This window comes from Sus scrofa, chromosome 16 (genome assembly GCF_054392235.1).
Source record: "Sus scrofa isolate SSC_HxYL_T2T_F1_AM1 chromosome 16, Sscrofa_HxYL_maternal_Yorkshire_Landrace_v2.0, whole genome shotgun sequence".
Classification (NCBI taxonomy): Eukaryota; Metazoa; Chordata; class Mammalia; order Artiodactyla; family Suidae; genus Sus; species Sus scrofa.
The window spans coordinates 18,582,601-18,599,591 of NC_139398.1; the positions used below are offsets into that span (position 1 = coordinate 18,582,601).

General features: G+C 40.5%; 1 long non-coding RNA gene across 2 annotated transcripts in view; it reads left to right on the forward strand.

Moving 5' to 3' along the window:
* The window catches only part of LOC106506454 (uncharacterized), an 86,998-nt gene that overhangs the window by 43,938 nt on the left and 26,069 nt on the right, over positions 1–16,991 (forward strand). For both annotated transcript variants that reach the window (XR_014830816.1, XR_014830815.1), the window contains exon 2: positions 5,189–5,487. This is a non-coding gene — a long non-coding RNA (uncharacterized LOC106506454). The remainder of the gene's footprint in view (positions 1–5,188; positions 5,488–16,991) is intronic.

A 16,991-nucleotide genomic window follows, 5' to 3' on the forward strand; every position in this document is an offset into this window, starting at 1 on the left:
TCAACTATACCACAATTTTAAAAAATGTGCAAGAGTTCCCTGGTGGCCTAGTGGGTTAAGGATCTGGCATTGTCATTGCTGTGGCTTGGGTCATTGCTATGGCACAGGTTTGATCCCCGGCCTGGGAGATTCTATGTGCCATAGATGCAACTAAAAAAAAAAAAAAAAGAAAAAAAAAAAGGGACTATTAATTGGCTTTAAATAAAGATATTTACCCTTGGTAATATCAATAGGTCTTGTCCAATTAGTTGAAGCCCTTAATAGCAAAAGCTGAGGTTTCTTGGATGAAGAAGAAATTATGCTTCAAAACTGCAGCATAGAAATCTTTTTTTTTTTTTTTTTTTTTTTTTGTCATTTTCTTAGGCCGCTCCTGCGGCATATGGAGGTTCCCAGACTAGGGGTCCAATCGGAGCTGTAGCCACCGGCCTACACCAGAGCCACAGCAACGCAGGATCTGAGCCGCATCTGCGACCTACACCACAGCTCACAGCAACACCGGATCCTTAACCCACGCAAGGCCAGGGATCGAACTCCCAACCCCATGGTTCCTAGTCGGGTTCATTAACCACTGAGCCACGACGGGAACTCCAAGCATAGAAATCTTACCTGAATTTCCAGACTGCCACCAGCCCTACACGTTTTAGATAATCTCCACAACAATGTAAACCAATTATTTGAAATAAATCTCCAAAAAATGTATAGGTATGTATATGTATATTTACACACACACACATATTTATACATACATATATGTGTACACACACACACACACACACACACACACACACATATATTTCCTACTGGTTCCGTTCCTCTGGAGAACTCTGAATTATACTCACACTAATATTGCTTTTGTTTGACTCGTCCTTTTGCTTTATTGAACTTGGAATGTATCTCTTAAAAGTCAGTGTCTAAATGACATGGCTTAGTGAAAGGGGCTTAAGAAGTCATTTCGGCCATGATGCTGTGGGCTGATTTGTATAAACAGCTATTTTACTAACAATGGCTAATGACTTTTGCAAGTTGAATTAAACTAGATAGTATCATCTTATAAAATTAATTTATAAATTTGGTTATGGGCTTTAACCATGAAAGTATTAGTTATCAAATATGCCTTAGAGTTGACCATCTCATTAAAAAAAAGACTAATACAATGGCAGTGCCTAGAATCGCATCCAGCTGCAAATTTATAGGATCTCTCTTTGAATGGAAGCACTCGTTTGTGAACAGGGGGTTGAGAGCATTTGTTATGTCAGATGGGTAAAATTCAAAGTATCTGGTAAGGATCCCTGCATGAAATTTCAGTACCTTAAAAAAAAAGTATGTCAGAACTTGAACTTGGTTTAAAAACAAATACCAGCTGAGGGATGTGGCTTAGCTTTCTGACAGAAAATACTAAGAGAATAGCACAGATGCTCAGCGTATGGACTAATTAAGGAAACTTCTCACAGGTTGATTTGAGAAGGTGCCACAATATGCAGTCTGAGGAAACTCAGCCAAGAGCCACTATGTGGCAGAGGGCAGTAAGCTGAAAACAAGTGTTTCTTGAAATTAAATTTGCTGTGCATGTGTTAAAACATGTGGTTTTACAAATTATCATGAGTGCCATGAAACCCACAGTGTTATTGCTCATATAAAGTGTTCTTCTGCTTTCTTGAGTTAACCAAGAGATTTGGGGAGGCTGACATGCCATTATTTATATGAAGTCAGGCAAGCTAGGTCAAGAACGAACAGGCTTAGAGGGGATGAATCTTGGGTGATTTGAATTGAGGCTGGCATATCAACCCCTTCCCCCCTGACACTTCTCTTTGAAGGTCACCATCTCTCTCATGGTCAAGTCTGAGGACTTTTTATCTGCCATTATTTTCCAGGGCTCTGCAGAATTTACCTCTCTAGTGATTTCATTCCTGACTCTTCCTTCCCTTGACCAGTTTTTCTTCCTCTTCTCTGTTTATTTCTCTCTTCTTCCTGTGCTTTATTCTCTACAGAATGAATTTAAGAGATGCTACCCCCTCCACCAAGAAACACTGAAATAAAGTCATTTTTATGGGATAGTTTTTTTTTTTGCCTTGAAAGACTTTATTTCTTTTTTCTTTTTTTTTTTTACAGAATAAAATACATACATTTACACACAATTACATTCACACAGATTATTATAACATGGATCTTAAGAAACAGATTAAGTGACTCCCACTGGAGAAGTGGAATGGAAAATATGCTGAGACAAATAGGAAATTTATTCTATACTTTATCCCAATTTTATAACTTTCATCTTTACTACTTAGTTTTATCTATTACATTTCAATTTTTCTTTAAAAATTAGCAAATATTAAATTGTTATATTATGCAACTAAAATTTATAAAGAAGAAAGCCTTATATACCATTAAATATTTTATATAGCGTAGTAAAAAGAATAACGTAACTGGTAAGCATAACAAAAATAATACACCCTCTGAAAATAAGTAAAATATAAAATGCATAAGTTGGTTAAAAAACAGTGTAACTATATAAATATGTCCTCACAATTTGTTCCATCTCATTGATTCTTCAATAAAGGCATTACACCATTCTAGGTGATGTGATAAACAAGACATTATAGATTTTACATTGTACCATGGAGAGAAATGGTTATTAATAATACAATTGTAGAACTGTATTATTTAATTGTACAGTGGCATTATTTAATTATAACTATCATAAATTCTTTGATGGAGAGGAAATCAGAATCAGATCTAAGGAGACTTCAGCATTCCAAGAATGATGTCAAATGACCCCCTTCCTGGTGGATTATGCACTTATTTACTATGAGATATATTTCTTCTCCAGAGATTCCTTGTTTGTGTATCAATTGTAGATTTTGGGTTTGCAGTTATTCTAAAGTTTTGATGTAAGAGTCTATATGTATATGAGATTGTTTTAAGTTGTTAGTCTCTTAATTGCAAGTTCATCTCCAGTGTCCTGCATTTGTACCCACCTCTTCTCATGATTTCTGATTTTGATGGTATAATTGTGCATGGATGATTTTGTATCTTTACTGTATATATACCTTTACTGGTGAGCCTTGTCATTTGTGGCATTTTTGTTTCCTGTTGCTGATCTTTTCTTTTGTGCCTAGAGAAGTTCCTTTAGTATTTGTTGTAAGGCTGGTTTAGTGTTGCTGAATTCTCTCAGCTTTTGCTTATCTGAGAAGGTTTTGATTTCTCCTTCAAATCTGAATGAGAGCCTTGCTGGGTAGAGTAATCTTGGCTGGAGGTTTTTTCCTATCATCACATTAAGTATATCATGCCACTCCCTTCTGGCCTGCAGAGTTTCTGCTGAAAAATCTGCCGATAACCTTATTGGGGTTCCCTTGTATGTTACTTGTTTCTTTTCCCTAGCTGCTTTCAAGATTTTCTCTTTGTCTTTAATTTTGGTCAGTTTGATTGTTATGTGTCTCAGTGTGTTCCTCCTTGGGTTTATTTTATATGGTACTCGTTGTGCCTCCTGGATTTGAGTGAGTGGTTCCTTTCCCATGTTAGGGAAATTTTCGGCTATTACTCTTGGAATATTTTTTTCTGTCCCCTTCTCTCTCTCTTCTCCTTCTGGCACCCCTATAATATGGATGTTGGTGCGTTTAACATTGTCCCAGAGTTCCCTGAGACTCTCTTCATTTCTTTTCAATCTTTTTTCTCTTTTCTGTTCTGCATCCGTAATTTCTTCTAATCTGTCCTCCACCTCATTTATTCATTCTTCTGCCTCCTGTATTCTGCTGTTAGCTGCTTCTAGTGAGTTTTTTATTTCAGTTATTGTATTTTGCATCTCTTCTTGTTTAAGTTTTATACCTCGTATCTCTTTGGTTAGTGTTTCCTGTACGTTATCCATCTTTGCCTCCAGTTTATTTCCAATGTCTTGCATCATCCTCAGCATCGACAGTCTAAAGTCTTTTTCCTGGAGGCTGAGAATCTCCTCCTTGCTTAGCTGATTTTCTGGGGTTTTTCCTTTCTCCCTCATCTGAGTTATAGTTCTCTGTCTTTTCATTTTTATAGGTTTTTGGTGTGGTGATCTTTTTATAGATAATAGAGCTGTAGCCTCTCTTACTTCTGGTATCTACCCCCCTTGTGGCTGAAGTCAGTATGGGGGCTTTCTGTAGGCTTCCTGATGGGAGGGTCTGATGCCTGCCCCCTGGTAGGTGGAGCTGATTCTAATTCCTCTGGTGGGTGGGGCTTAGTCTCTGGATGGGATTAGGGGCTGCTGTGTGCCTGAGGCTCTTTAGGTAGCCTGTTTACTGAGGGGTGGGGCTGTGATCCCACCTGGGTCATTGTTTGCCCTGGGGCTTCTCAGCACTGACTGAAAAGTGGGGCCATATTTCCCCAAAATGGCCACCTCCAGAGAAAGGCAACTGCTGAATATTCCTGAGAGCTTTGCCTTCAATGTCCTTCCCTCACAACAAGCCACATTCACCCCTGTTTTCCCATGATGTCCTCCAAGAACTGCTGTCAGGTTTGACCTAGGTTCCTGTGGAGACCTCGCTCTGCCCTGGGACCCAGTGCATGTGAAAGTCTGTGTGCACCTTTTAAGAATGGGGTCTCCGTTTCCCCCAGTCCTGTGGAGCTCCTGTGCACAAGCCCCACTGGCCTTCAATGCCAGATGCTCCAGGGGCTCTTTCTCCCAGTGACAGATCCCAGCATGTGAGGGTTTGATGTGGGGCTCAGAACTCTCACTCCTGTAGGTGAGTCTCTGTGAGCCAGTTAGTTTTCAGTTTGTGGAGCTTCCCACCCAGGAGGTATGGGTTGTTTATATCACGAAATCACCTCTCCTACCTGTGGATGTGGCCTCCTCTTTTCCTTCTGGAGTAGGGTATGGGTTTCCGGTCCATTTGGGTGGAGATTGCTCAGCCTTTAGTTGTGAATTTTGTTGTTTTTAGGAGAGAAGTTGAGCTCCAGTCCTTCTATTCCACCATCTTAATCCCGTCTCCCTGGGATAGTTTTTTCATCAGTGGAAAAGTAAATTATCCTTGTTCCAGCTTTTTGTATTCTTTCCTGGCTTTCTTCCTCATCCTTCGTGAAGAAGAGAGTATTTTTAAATTGTAATAAAACTTGGGATTATGGTGAGAATCCTTCAAAATAGCAGAGAAAGTCTTTTGCTTGCGTTGTAGCTACCTTGTGCTGAAGAGTCTGGAAGACTTCATTTTTTGTTTTTTGTTTTTAGGGCCATACCCTTGGCATATGGAAGGCTAGGTGTTGAATTGGAGCTGCAGCTGCAGGCCTACACCACAGCCAAAGCAATGAAGGATCTGAGCCTTGTGTGTGACTTATGCCACAGCTCACAGCGACATTGGATCCTCAACCCACTGAGTGAGGCCAGGACCAACCTTCATCCTCATGGATACTAGTTGGGTTTTTAACCTGCTGAGCCACAAGGGGAGCTCTCTGGAAGACTTCTATTGAATACTTCTATGAGTGGACAAAGGAGAGCCCAACTCAGAGGAGCTGTCCTCCAGGATGGAGGTAGGGACATGGGTCCCAGAGGCCGGGTCGGGAGCACATGCTGGGACATGCTGGTTGTCTCAAGCACATCTGAAGAGTAGAAAGAATGGGAGTGAGTTTGGAGGTGAGCTGCAGTGCTCTTCCTGGGGTCAATGGGAGACCCACCTGTGTAGGGATTGAGGGTTCCCTTCATACTTTGCAAATTTGTGAATGACCAGTTTTTCTCCTGGGGGAGAACTGTGTCCCCCCCACTCCTCCTGCCATAGTAAAGCTGGCAGAGATCTTGCTTAGTCCTTGTAGCACCATCTCTTATTTGTGGGAACCACTGGATATGCGGTGGTTGCTCTAATGTCTCATCTTCTGTCATTTCACCAAAGTGTTACCCTCATATCTCTAACTGCCTTCCAGGGATATAACTTAGATATCTCTGTGTTTGAAGGAACCCAAACTGCCCTAAAATTGTACGTATCCTTCCCTCCCACCCTAGTGTGTCTCTTACTCTTGATCTTTAAAGCCATCATGTTTCCTCCAAACTTGGAGTTTGATTTTACTCTTCTTTTATGTCAGATAACTCATATTTGGTCTGTTTCAACCTCTGTAGCTTGTTGGCCTTGGTTCGTATCTTATATCTATACTGTCTTTTCCATTAACTTTTTGGATGCCCTCATCCAAGGCTTATTTACCTTGTTCCTTCTGACTGGCTTCTGCTGCTCTATTCCAAGCTGAACTTTAGCTAGATTTGTTTTGTTAAAAAAAGTTCCTCCTCTCATCTTGCCATTGCTAGTCCCAAACTCTCAGTTTATATTTATATCCACCTGTCTGCTTTCCAGAGCCCTTAGGTCTATCTTCATTGTCCAGGCATTCTTATTTCTCCAGCACAACCTCTTCACTAGCCTTAGAAGGGTCCTGTGACTATGAGGACAAACCTTGCTTACTCTTATCTTACAGTCTTTCTTCTTCATCTTCATTTCTCCCTGTATCAATGATGATCTTAAGTTCTTGCCCTCTTCTCTCACTGCTTTGAAATCCAGCAAACAGTATTTCCTTTACATTCTTATTTCTTCTATTTCTCATAATCTGCTTAGCACATCCTTGTATGTTTCCTCTCTACTACCCATTTACTATGTATACTGAATATTGGGTTGGGCACTAGATATATGGTGATAGAAGACACTCTATGTGAAAACAAGAGTTTCAGGACAATCTCTGATACCTACATGTACCTGGAAACAGGGTACCACATTTCCTTATAGCCACCTGTGAAAGCACTTCAAAAAGTCTTAGTGAGCACTGTAGATTTTACCAAAAATTTTCAGGGAAATGGCAGGGGAGGCTATCAATTACACTGCCAGTAATTGCATTAAATTCCTATAAGGACTGAAACCAATATCATTTCCTATCTCTGTGTTAAACAATACTGGGACTCAACATATTTACCTCATCTGTGTGTTAATTGGGGTCAATTATGCCTTCCTGTCTGTATGTAATACCAACAACAATCCAATGAAACCAAACCAATAAAAACAAAGCCCAGGAACAGAAATCTTAGCTATTTGCTCCAGGAAATACTTGCTCATGGACGAGACTATGAACCACTAGGTAGCTTGCTTTCCAGGGCTCTCTTTAAAATATTCACCTCACCTGCCCATCAACCCACAACCATTATCTTATAAATCCTGATCAATCTCAACCAGTTTTCCACCTTGCAAGGCTCACCTTAAAATCACCCAGGGCTCCAAACTCCATAATATATTTCCCCAGTTTCCCCATTTTGAGACATTACTAAGCTCTGTCAAAGATTGTTCTCCTTTATCGCAGGAAGTTTAGTAAATTTAGCTTTGCTTGAGCAGCAGGTTTTTCTGGTGACTTTTGGGAGACTGATGAGATAGTTTTGTTCTGTCTCAAAAATCCTTTCTCTTCCTGGCTTCTCCTGATTCTTTGTCCACGTGGCTCTTAAGTGATACTCTTACCACCCCCCCGACCTCCCCTTCTTAGGCAGATGATTTAAATCAGTCTGAACAGATGACCGACCCATAGACCCTAGACAGCCAGCTACCAACTGGACTGGCTCGAGCGTTTACCAACCAGGTGAGTCTACCAGAGAAAAGTAATATGATCACCTCCATCATGCTAAATAGTACAGCTCTCCCTAGAGTCTGGATGGTGCGGAAGTCTCTGTAGAGTCTTACTCTTTTTTCATTCCTTTCTTCTCTACCTATCTCAGGAGGCTGAAACAGCTGCCTAGCAGCTGCTTAAGAAATAATTTGAAAGTGTAGAATCAGCAGATGGCAGGAAGAAACATTCAGCGCCCTGACTGCCATACTTCCTCTCTTTCAAGGACAGAGAGCTTGTTTTCATGTGGGGAGATAGATTTTCATGAGTGGTACACTCATCTCCAACCCACTTCTCCCGTGTTAACACCATGGCATGTCAACATCTCTGATTTCAAAAAAAAAAAAAAAAAAAAGAAAGAAAGAAAAAAAGGAAAGGATAGGAGGAAATCCAGACATTCTTTGGGATTAACCAGTGTTTCTGTGAACCTTTTTGAAGCACGGTGGAATTCTTTAAAGCGCAAGTGTGTTTTTAAAAGTTCCCCATAAATATAATTTTTAATGACTATATAACATTTCGTCATAGGCACACTCAGTAATTTTTTTTCTTTACAATTGCCCTATTGATAGACATTTCAGTTGTTATAATGTTTAGGATTTTGAACATTCTTGAGAATAAATCCTTGTCTGCATTCCTTACTGTTTCCTTCAGGATGAATTTCTGGTAGTGGAATTTCTGGATAAAAGGCTAGAGCCATTTTAAGGGATTTAACTACCCAGTGCACATGGGTTTCCCTTTAGACATTTGCAATGTCCCACTTGAGATATATTAATTTACAGCAGAGGTGAAATATGCAGTGTTAATTGTTGGCATTAGCAGCTGGCCATATTTATATGGAAACCACAATTTTGAATTTCAATATGCACAAGGTTGTATCTTTGCCTTCGAACAGAAAGCAGACCCAGTGGATGGCAGACAGAGTCTGTCTGTTTAGGGCAAAGCCTTTACGATATTCAATACTGAATTCAAGAAATGCCAAAATTCTCCATTTCCCACAGGAGCTGTGGGATTCTAGATTTCCTGGAGAACACGGAGGCTTCAGGGCTGAAGCCCCTTCCTGGTCTCAGATGAGGCATTCATTTCCATTTAGAAACATTCTCTCCTGGAATGGTTGTCTGTGTTTTCTTCTATCAGAACACATTGTACTTTTAAAAAGCCAGATTTGCCCCTCTCCTCTTTCCTTAGCTGTGTGAAGAGTGGTGCGTTTTCCTAAATTGCCTAACCAAGCAGAGCAATTAGTGCCCAAGGAGACAGGAGGCTGACTGCTTTGCAGAATGAATGGTTTTCATGGGAACTGCAGTGAAAGCCCTGCCCAGAGCAAGGAAATTTGCCAGAAACTTGTTTGATGCTGGCCCTCCTGTTTGGTTTTATAAGAAGTTGTTTATATTTGCTGATGCTCTAATAAACAGCTCCTTTCACAGGGCAAATCCTTGAAATAGTTTCGCTCCCAACACAAGTCCCTATCGCCAGTCAGACACTATAGCACAGAATTAGCTGAGAATAATCGTGGCCTCTGCTGTTGTCTGGTAAAGTAATTCAGCCATTGGGAAGCCCCTGGTCTTTTAAAAATTATTATTAATTAATTTTATTGGAGCATAGTTGACTCAGAAATTTGTTTTAATTTCAGATGTGCAGGAAAGTCAGTCAGTTATACATATACATATATCCATTCTTTTTCAGATTTGTTCCCCATATGTAGATTATTACACTATATCGAGTAGATTAGCCTGTGCTATGCAGTAGGTCCTTGTTATCTATCTCTTTTATACATAGTTGTGTGGATATGTCAACCCCAAACCCCTAATTTATCCTTCTCTCCCCACATTTCCCCTTTGGTCTTTTACCTTCTGTGTGAAGTTTTTTTCCACCACTCTGTCTTCAAATATTCATCTGTCGGCCAAGTGGGTCAGATCCTGTTGGACACTGGGGATGGGGTGATGCATAAGGCAGACAAGGTCCCATTTCTCATGAATCCAGCATTTCTTGTGGTTGTAGTTAGAAAACAAACAGATAAACGAACACAAAATATGTCAGGTGCTGATAAGGATGCAGAGAATTAGAATAGGCTATTGTGATGGTGAATCTCCAGCCCTGTTTGTGTGGTCTGGGAAGGTGTCTCTGAGATGAATTCTGAATAATTCCTTGATGGGCCTGTTGAGAAGAGGGTTAAACATGTTGGGCCAAGGAAGGAATAAGTATAAAAGCCCCAAGGCAAGTAAAAGATTGGTGGATTTAATAAATGGAAAACCAGAAAGAAGACCACATGGAAAGGACTTAATGAGCAAGGGAGTGTGCTATGTGATAAGGCTCAATAAGTAGACAGGAGCCAGATAGTCAAGAGCCTTGAAAGTTAGAATAAGATGACAGGTTTTTATGCTAAGTGTGATAGGAAGCCAGTGGACAATTTTAAGCAAGAAATGACATGTGATTTATGTTTTTAAACCCTGCTGTGCTGATTGAGTGATAACTGTATTATAGGCCCAACAGAGGAAGCAAAAAGCCTAGAGAGGAGCCTATGACATAGGCAAGTCCAGGACAGGGATGAAGAAGGTTGGACTAGGACGGCAGCAGTGGAGATGGAAACTAATCCTAGAATTGTGATACGAACTAGTGTGGTTTATTTCCTAATAATAGCCAACTAATCAATACCAACTGGGGGGCCAACAATTTAATACGGTTCTGACACTAACTACCCAGGGTTGGCACAGGGCTTCATTCCACATGGTTATATCTGTGTTAGATACCAGCACTTGGGATCTCCAGACTACTTACATTTCTGCCTGGCTGAAGACAAATTCGAAGGTTCCCATGATGCCCCTCTCAGGTTTGATAATTTTCTAGAATGACCCACAATTCAGGAAAGAGCTTTACTCAGGATTACAGTTATTATAAAGGATACAGTGAGCAGCCAGATGGAGAGCGGTGCAGGGCGAGGTCTGGAAGGGTTCTGAGTGCAGGACTCTCTATCCTCTTGCAGTCAGGATGCATCATCCTCCTGGCATGAGGATGCATTCATCAACCCAGAAGCTTCCTGAGCTTCACTGTTTCAAAGTTTTAATCCAAGTTGTATTGCATAGGCGAGGTTGATCAAATCATTGGCCATTGGTGATTAAACTCAATCTCCAGCCTTCTTTTTTTCCCCTGAGTGGGAGTGGTGAGAAATTTCCAGCCCTCTGATCACATGCATGGTTCCTCTGGTGACCAGTCCATGTCCTTGAAGTGTTCCTGCCAAGAGTCACTTCATTAGCATAAACCCAGGTATGGCTGAAGGGATTTGTTTTGAGTAACAAAAAAGACATTATGGCTCAGGAAATTCTAATTTTTGGTGGGGAAATCTGTACTAGGAATGGTGATAAGGACCAAATATATATATTTTTTATTATACCCGGTATTGTAGGTAGAATTCATAAGCTTAGATGTGGGGAATGAAAAAAAAATATAGGTGTATCAGTGAGGGTTCTCCAGAAAAACAGAATCAATAGAATAACACACTGTTATAATATATAATATAAAAATATTCAATTGGTTCCACATTATATATATTACATATCATTTATAGATATAATTATATGATGTCATGTAATATTGCTATCACATAACATATAACAATATATATAATATATAACAACATATAATAAAATATAATAACATATACATAATATGTTATCTACCTATCCAAAGAGATTTCATATAAGGAATTGGCTTATGCACTCTGGAGGCTGGGAAGTCCAGAATCTCTGCTGTGGGCTGGCAGGCTCATGACCCAGGAAAGCCAATGGTGCAGGGCCAGTCAGAAGGCAACTTGTTGGAGAATTTGCTCTTGCCCAGGGAGGCCACTCTTTTGTTCCGTTTGACCTTCAAGGGATTGGATGAGGCCCATTCACGCTAGGGAGGGTAATGGGCTTTCCTCAAAGTATGTCCACTTAAATGTTAATCTCATTCAGAAACATTCTCCAAGGTGACATAGTAATCCTCACAGCGGGTAACTCCACATTTCTTGCTCATGTATCACCAAAATGTCCTGGTGTCTTGAATGATGACATAGATGACATGGTTTCAATTTTATAGTTTCCAAAGATTGCTTAGATCACTTGATCACAAGATTTCATTCTTTCCCAGCCTTTCTTTGAGTGGCAGTGAGGATACACTGGGAAAAAGAGGAACAGTTGGAAGTACTAGTTGATATACTCAATAACTGCAAATTGACTAGGAATTTCACACCCACCGTGAAAGAGAAGGAAAGAAGTGTGTATGGGGCACATGTGTGTGCAAAAGCCTGCATTGTTACAAACTCTGTCTCAGATCCAGAGGTCTTATAGCAGCTTCCATTCAGCAGTTTTCTTATCAATATGCAGATCTTAGGGGTGGTTTCCTTTTTTTTTTAGTTTTATAGACACTGTGAGTAAAGTTTCCTAGGAGGAAGGGGTATTCCTCCTGCTGGGTGGCCATCAGAGATGAACTGGCTGCTGGTGGAGCGAGGTCATCACAGGTTGAGGGTGGCAGCCCAGCAGTGGCACTGTTTAATGAGTCATGGCTGTAGAATCTGCAGAGTGTGGATCACTCAGCGCCCCTAAAACTTCTGGTCGCTCAGGCAAAGCTCTTCGCTGCATCCTTTCCTCCTGCTCACCTGGCTTCCTTGTGTCTGGCCCTTTCACTAGGAATCCCCAGTCTCTTTTTTCCTCTATGTCCCCTCACGTCCCTAGCCTGGAGGAATTGTTTTCCAGTCTTTCCAGAGAAAGCCTTGTTCAAGCATTTTTCTGGCAGAGATTTCCTTCTGGCACTTGACCCTGCCCTTAGCTTCAATTCTGAAGGATGTTTGCTTCAATTTGGAAATTAGGATTCGGGAAACCAAAGGCTCTAAGCCTCTGAGCTCACGCCAACAGAACATCATTTGAAATGGTGTGGGGGGTGGAGGAAGGTGCTGAGCGTTTTGGAAAGAAAAGGGAAAAACATTGGAGGGGAAAAAATATCATATCATTTAATATCTCAAAAGTGTTAGCCTGATCTCTAAGGATCAGGATCGCAACCCAATATTTTTCTTTAAGTAATCCATGAAAGTCTGCTTTTCCATCAGTTCCTAAAAGGGTAGCTCTTTCATGCTTTCAGTCAATTTTGAGTAATCTTTTTTTTCATATTGAGTCGAAAGGCTATTCAGACACCTGAGAAAGCTGTGAAAATAATTGAAATAAATTGAAGCCTGGAGAAACTAAGAGAAGGTATAAACAATAACTTCCATTTAAAAACTCCCCCCTCCATTGGCCACCTTTTCCACATAACATAGACGTCTCTGGGGGCTTCATTCCTTTTCCATGTCGTTTTCTGTCCTCGTCCAGAAGCACATGATCTCCAAAGTGGAATGTATGCCCAGGGTAGGGTGTGGGGAAGTCAAACGATCAATTTGGGGGTGGGAAGAAAATATGAGGATATACATGTTAAAAAATCTCATCCTTTATATTTTTCTCCTTTTTTGATATTAAAATACTAGTAGGACAATGAGCATGCATAGAATATAAAAGTAAGTACAGCAGCACAATAAGAAAGTTTAGGGCTCCAGAATTAGAAATCTTGCAAGGTCACATTTTTTGTGTAAGCTTGACTTTCTAAATCATTGGTTCTCAAAGCCTGAATAGATTTTTTTGGCTGTGCCTATGGCATATGGAAATTGCTGGGCCAGAGATCAAACCCACACCAGTGCAGCAGTGACAATGCCTGATACTTAGCCTGCTGTACCACAAGGGAATTTCCTGAATTGTTTTTTTTTTTTTTTTTACCAAAAAAATACTATTTATTTTTTATGTTTTTTCTCTGCAAGTATTTATTTATTTATACAATGATTTTTATTTTTGTTCCTTATAGCTGGTTTACAGTGTTTTGCCAATTTTCTACTGTACAGTATGGTGATCCAGTTACACATATATGTATGGATTCTTTTTTCTCACATCATCATGCCCCATCATAAGTGACAAGATATAGTTCCCAGTGCCTCACAGCAGGATCTCATTGCTTATCCATTCCAAAGGCAATAGTCTGCATCTATGAACCCCAAGTTCCCAATCCAGCCCTCTCCCTCCCCTCCCCCGAATTGATTTTTAAATTTTTTTTTAAAGAAATTGAAGTTGCTTTACAATGTTGCATTAGTTTCAGGTGTACAGCAAAGGGATTCAGTTATATAAGTATATATTATTTATATATATTATATTTTATTTATGTTTATAGCTGATCAATTAGGAGTTTGGGATTAGCAGATATACACTACTATGCATAAAATAGATAAACAACAAGGACCTGCTCTATTAGCACAGGGAACTATATTTAATATTTTGTAATAACTATAACGGAAAAGACTTTGAAAAATAATGTATATATATATTCTGGAAAAAAAAAATATAGTCCTGGTTCTGCCTAGGATTCCGAATTTTAAGAAGTTTCCCAAGTGGTTCCCGAATAGATGTTTGGGAAAGAACTCAGAGCCCTGATTTTCAGTTGCTCAGAGTACCCATGTGAAACACAAAACAGCATGATTTACCTACCTGCCAATTTCAACAGGGACAACTTGCTCCAGATTATAATCGTACACATCGGTTTTTTAAATTGAAGCAATGGCTCATCATGTGTTCTTGGCTCCTATTCTAGATCCTAGGAGAAGAAGAAGACCATTTGAGCTCTTTCACTGTAATCTTTAAAATTCTTGCCTTCTACATGTGTTCTTTGCTCACTGTATTGTGACTGTGCAGTCGTATATCTGCATTTGTCCCTTGTCATAAACAATGTGACAGTGACCTCAAATGATGTTTCCATTGGCCTGCTTTTCCTGCCCCAAAGAATGATCCTCTACATGCAGCAGAGACCTCAGAGCCTTAGTAGCCGCGTGCAGGTGTGATTCCAGCAACACTAGAGGGGGCATGCCCTGAATGAACTAAAGATGTGAACTTTTAGGAGTTCCCATCGTGGCGCAGTGGTTAACGAATCTGACTGGGAACCATGAGGTTGCGGGTTCGGTCCCTGCCCTCGCTCAGTGGGTTAACAATCTGGCGTTGCCGTGAGCTGTGGTGTAGGTTGCAGACGTGGCTCGGATCCTGCGTTGCTGTGGCTCTGGCGTAGGCTGGTGGATACAGCTCCGATTCAACCCCTAGCCTGGGAACCTCCATATGCCGCAGGAGCGGCCCAAGAAATAGCAAAAAAGACAAAAAGAAAAAAAAAAAAAAAAAAAAAAGACCATAAGATGTGAACTTTTAAATATCACCTCTCTGGGAGTTCCCTTGTGGCTCAGTGGTAATGAACCCAAATTGTATCCATGAGGATGTGGGTTCTATCCCTGGCCTTGCTAGTGGGTTAAGGATCCAGCTTGCCATAAACTGTGGTATAGGTTGCAGACGCGGCTTGGATCCTGCATTTCTGTGGCTGTGGTGTAGGCTGGTAGCTGTGGCTCCAATTCAACCCCTAGTCTGGAAACTTCCATATGCTGTGGCTGTGCCCCCCCCCCAAAAAAAACCCCAAAACAAAACAAGACAAAATAAAAAAAAAAACAAACAAATAAATATCACTCCTTCTGAAGGGCTCAAATTGTGGAATGAATACTGGGAAAATGTCATCCCAAATATTATAGAGCCTGACCAGTATCACTTATTCCAGTTCCACTAATGGGGGAAAATGTTCGTGTTTTTGCTGTTAATTATTTCCCCTTTCCACAGAGCCTAGCAAAGGAAGCATCATGAAAATAGGAGAAGGAGGATGGGTTGTGAAATGAAGCCATAATCTCACCTAGTGATATTCAAGCTGGGGTGTGCCAACCTCACGCAGTAACAGCTGACTTTCCAAGGGTTGGGGGGAGAGTTTTTAAAGGATTCAGATTCTAGACCTTTAACTTCCCAATATTCCCTTTCTTGTAAAATGAACTGTCTCAGCACATGTTGGTGAAGGTGTTCAGCCCTTCTCTTTCCCACCTCTCCTTTCACATCTTGTTCTTGTTGCTTTATAAAGAATAACATGGGAGTTACTGCTGTGGCACAACGGCACGGATCTGGTGTTGCTACTGCAACACACCAGCTCAGGTTTGATCCCTGACCAGGGAACTTTCACATGCAATGGGGTGTGGCAAAAAAAAAAAAAAAAAGAATAATGTGGATTGTGGTGATCATTTTGCAATATATAAATGTATAAAATAAACGCATTGTGCATCTTTTTTTTTTAATTTTTATTTTTTGTCTTTTTGCCTTTTCTAGGGCTGCTCCCACGGCATATGGATTTTCCCAGGCTAGGGGTCTAAACGGAGCTGTAGCTGCCGACCTACGCCAGAGCCACAGCAACGTGGAATCTGAGCTGCATCTGCAACCTACACGACAGCTCACGGCAATGCCGGATCCTTAACCCACTGAGCATGGGCAGGGATCGAACCTGCAACCTCATGGTTCCTAGTTGGATTCATTAACCCCTGTGTCATGACAGGAACTCCCAACTCATTGTGCGTCCTAAACTTAGGTAATGTAATGTGTCAATTTTATCTCAGTAAAGCTGGAAAAAAGGAAAACAAAGGAAAAAAGAACAGCGTGTTCCTAGCACATGATAATTCTTATTATGTGGCCTTTGTCACAATGAAAAACTTCAGTAAGGCCAAGCAATATGACAACTCAAAATACTATGTTGGTGTCAGAGAAGTTTCTTTTAATTCGGGCACCAAACCTTGCCAGCCCATTTTATGAAGAAATATATTTCCTCCAAATTTTACTTTTCATTGCTTATTAATTATCAAAACTCGTTACATTGTTTGATTGATTGTGGACAAATAATAATTTTATTGATTCCTGAAACATCCATCCCTTAAAATTTAACTTAGAGCCATAGGAGCACAACACACAGACACTGTATAAATTTAATATTATCTACATATGTTTGATTGTTTATGGTTCAGTGAGCAATAAAAGACATTCAGATGGAAAAGTATTTCATCTTATGGTAAATTGTGTGGGAAAATAAAATAAAATATGATTTCAGAGATAAAAGGAATAATGTACAATTTTTGACTTTTACAAAAGAGCTTATTCACATATGTTGAAAATGAATGATGGTAAAGATCAGATGCTCTGATCTTTAAATCAACAGTTTAGGAGTTCCCGTCGTGGCGCAGTGGTTAACGAATCTGACTAGGAACCATGAGGTTGCAGGTTCGGTCCCTGCCCTTGCTCAGTGGGTTAAGGATCCGGCGTTGCCGTGAGCTGTGGTGTAGGTTGCAGACGTGGCTCGGATCCCATGTTGCTGTGGCTCTGGCGTAGGCTGGTGGCTACAGCTCCAATTCGACCCCTAGCCTGGGAACCTCCATATGCCACGGGAGCGGCGCAAGAAATAGCAAAAAGACAAAAAAAAAAAAAAAAAAAAATCAACAGTTTAGTTTTAAAATATCGCAATTTAAATGTGAT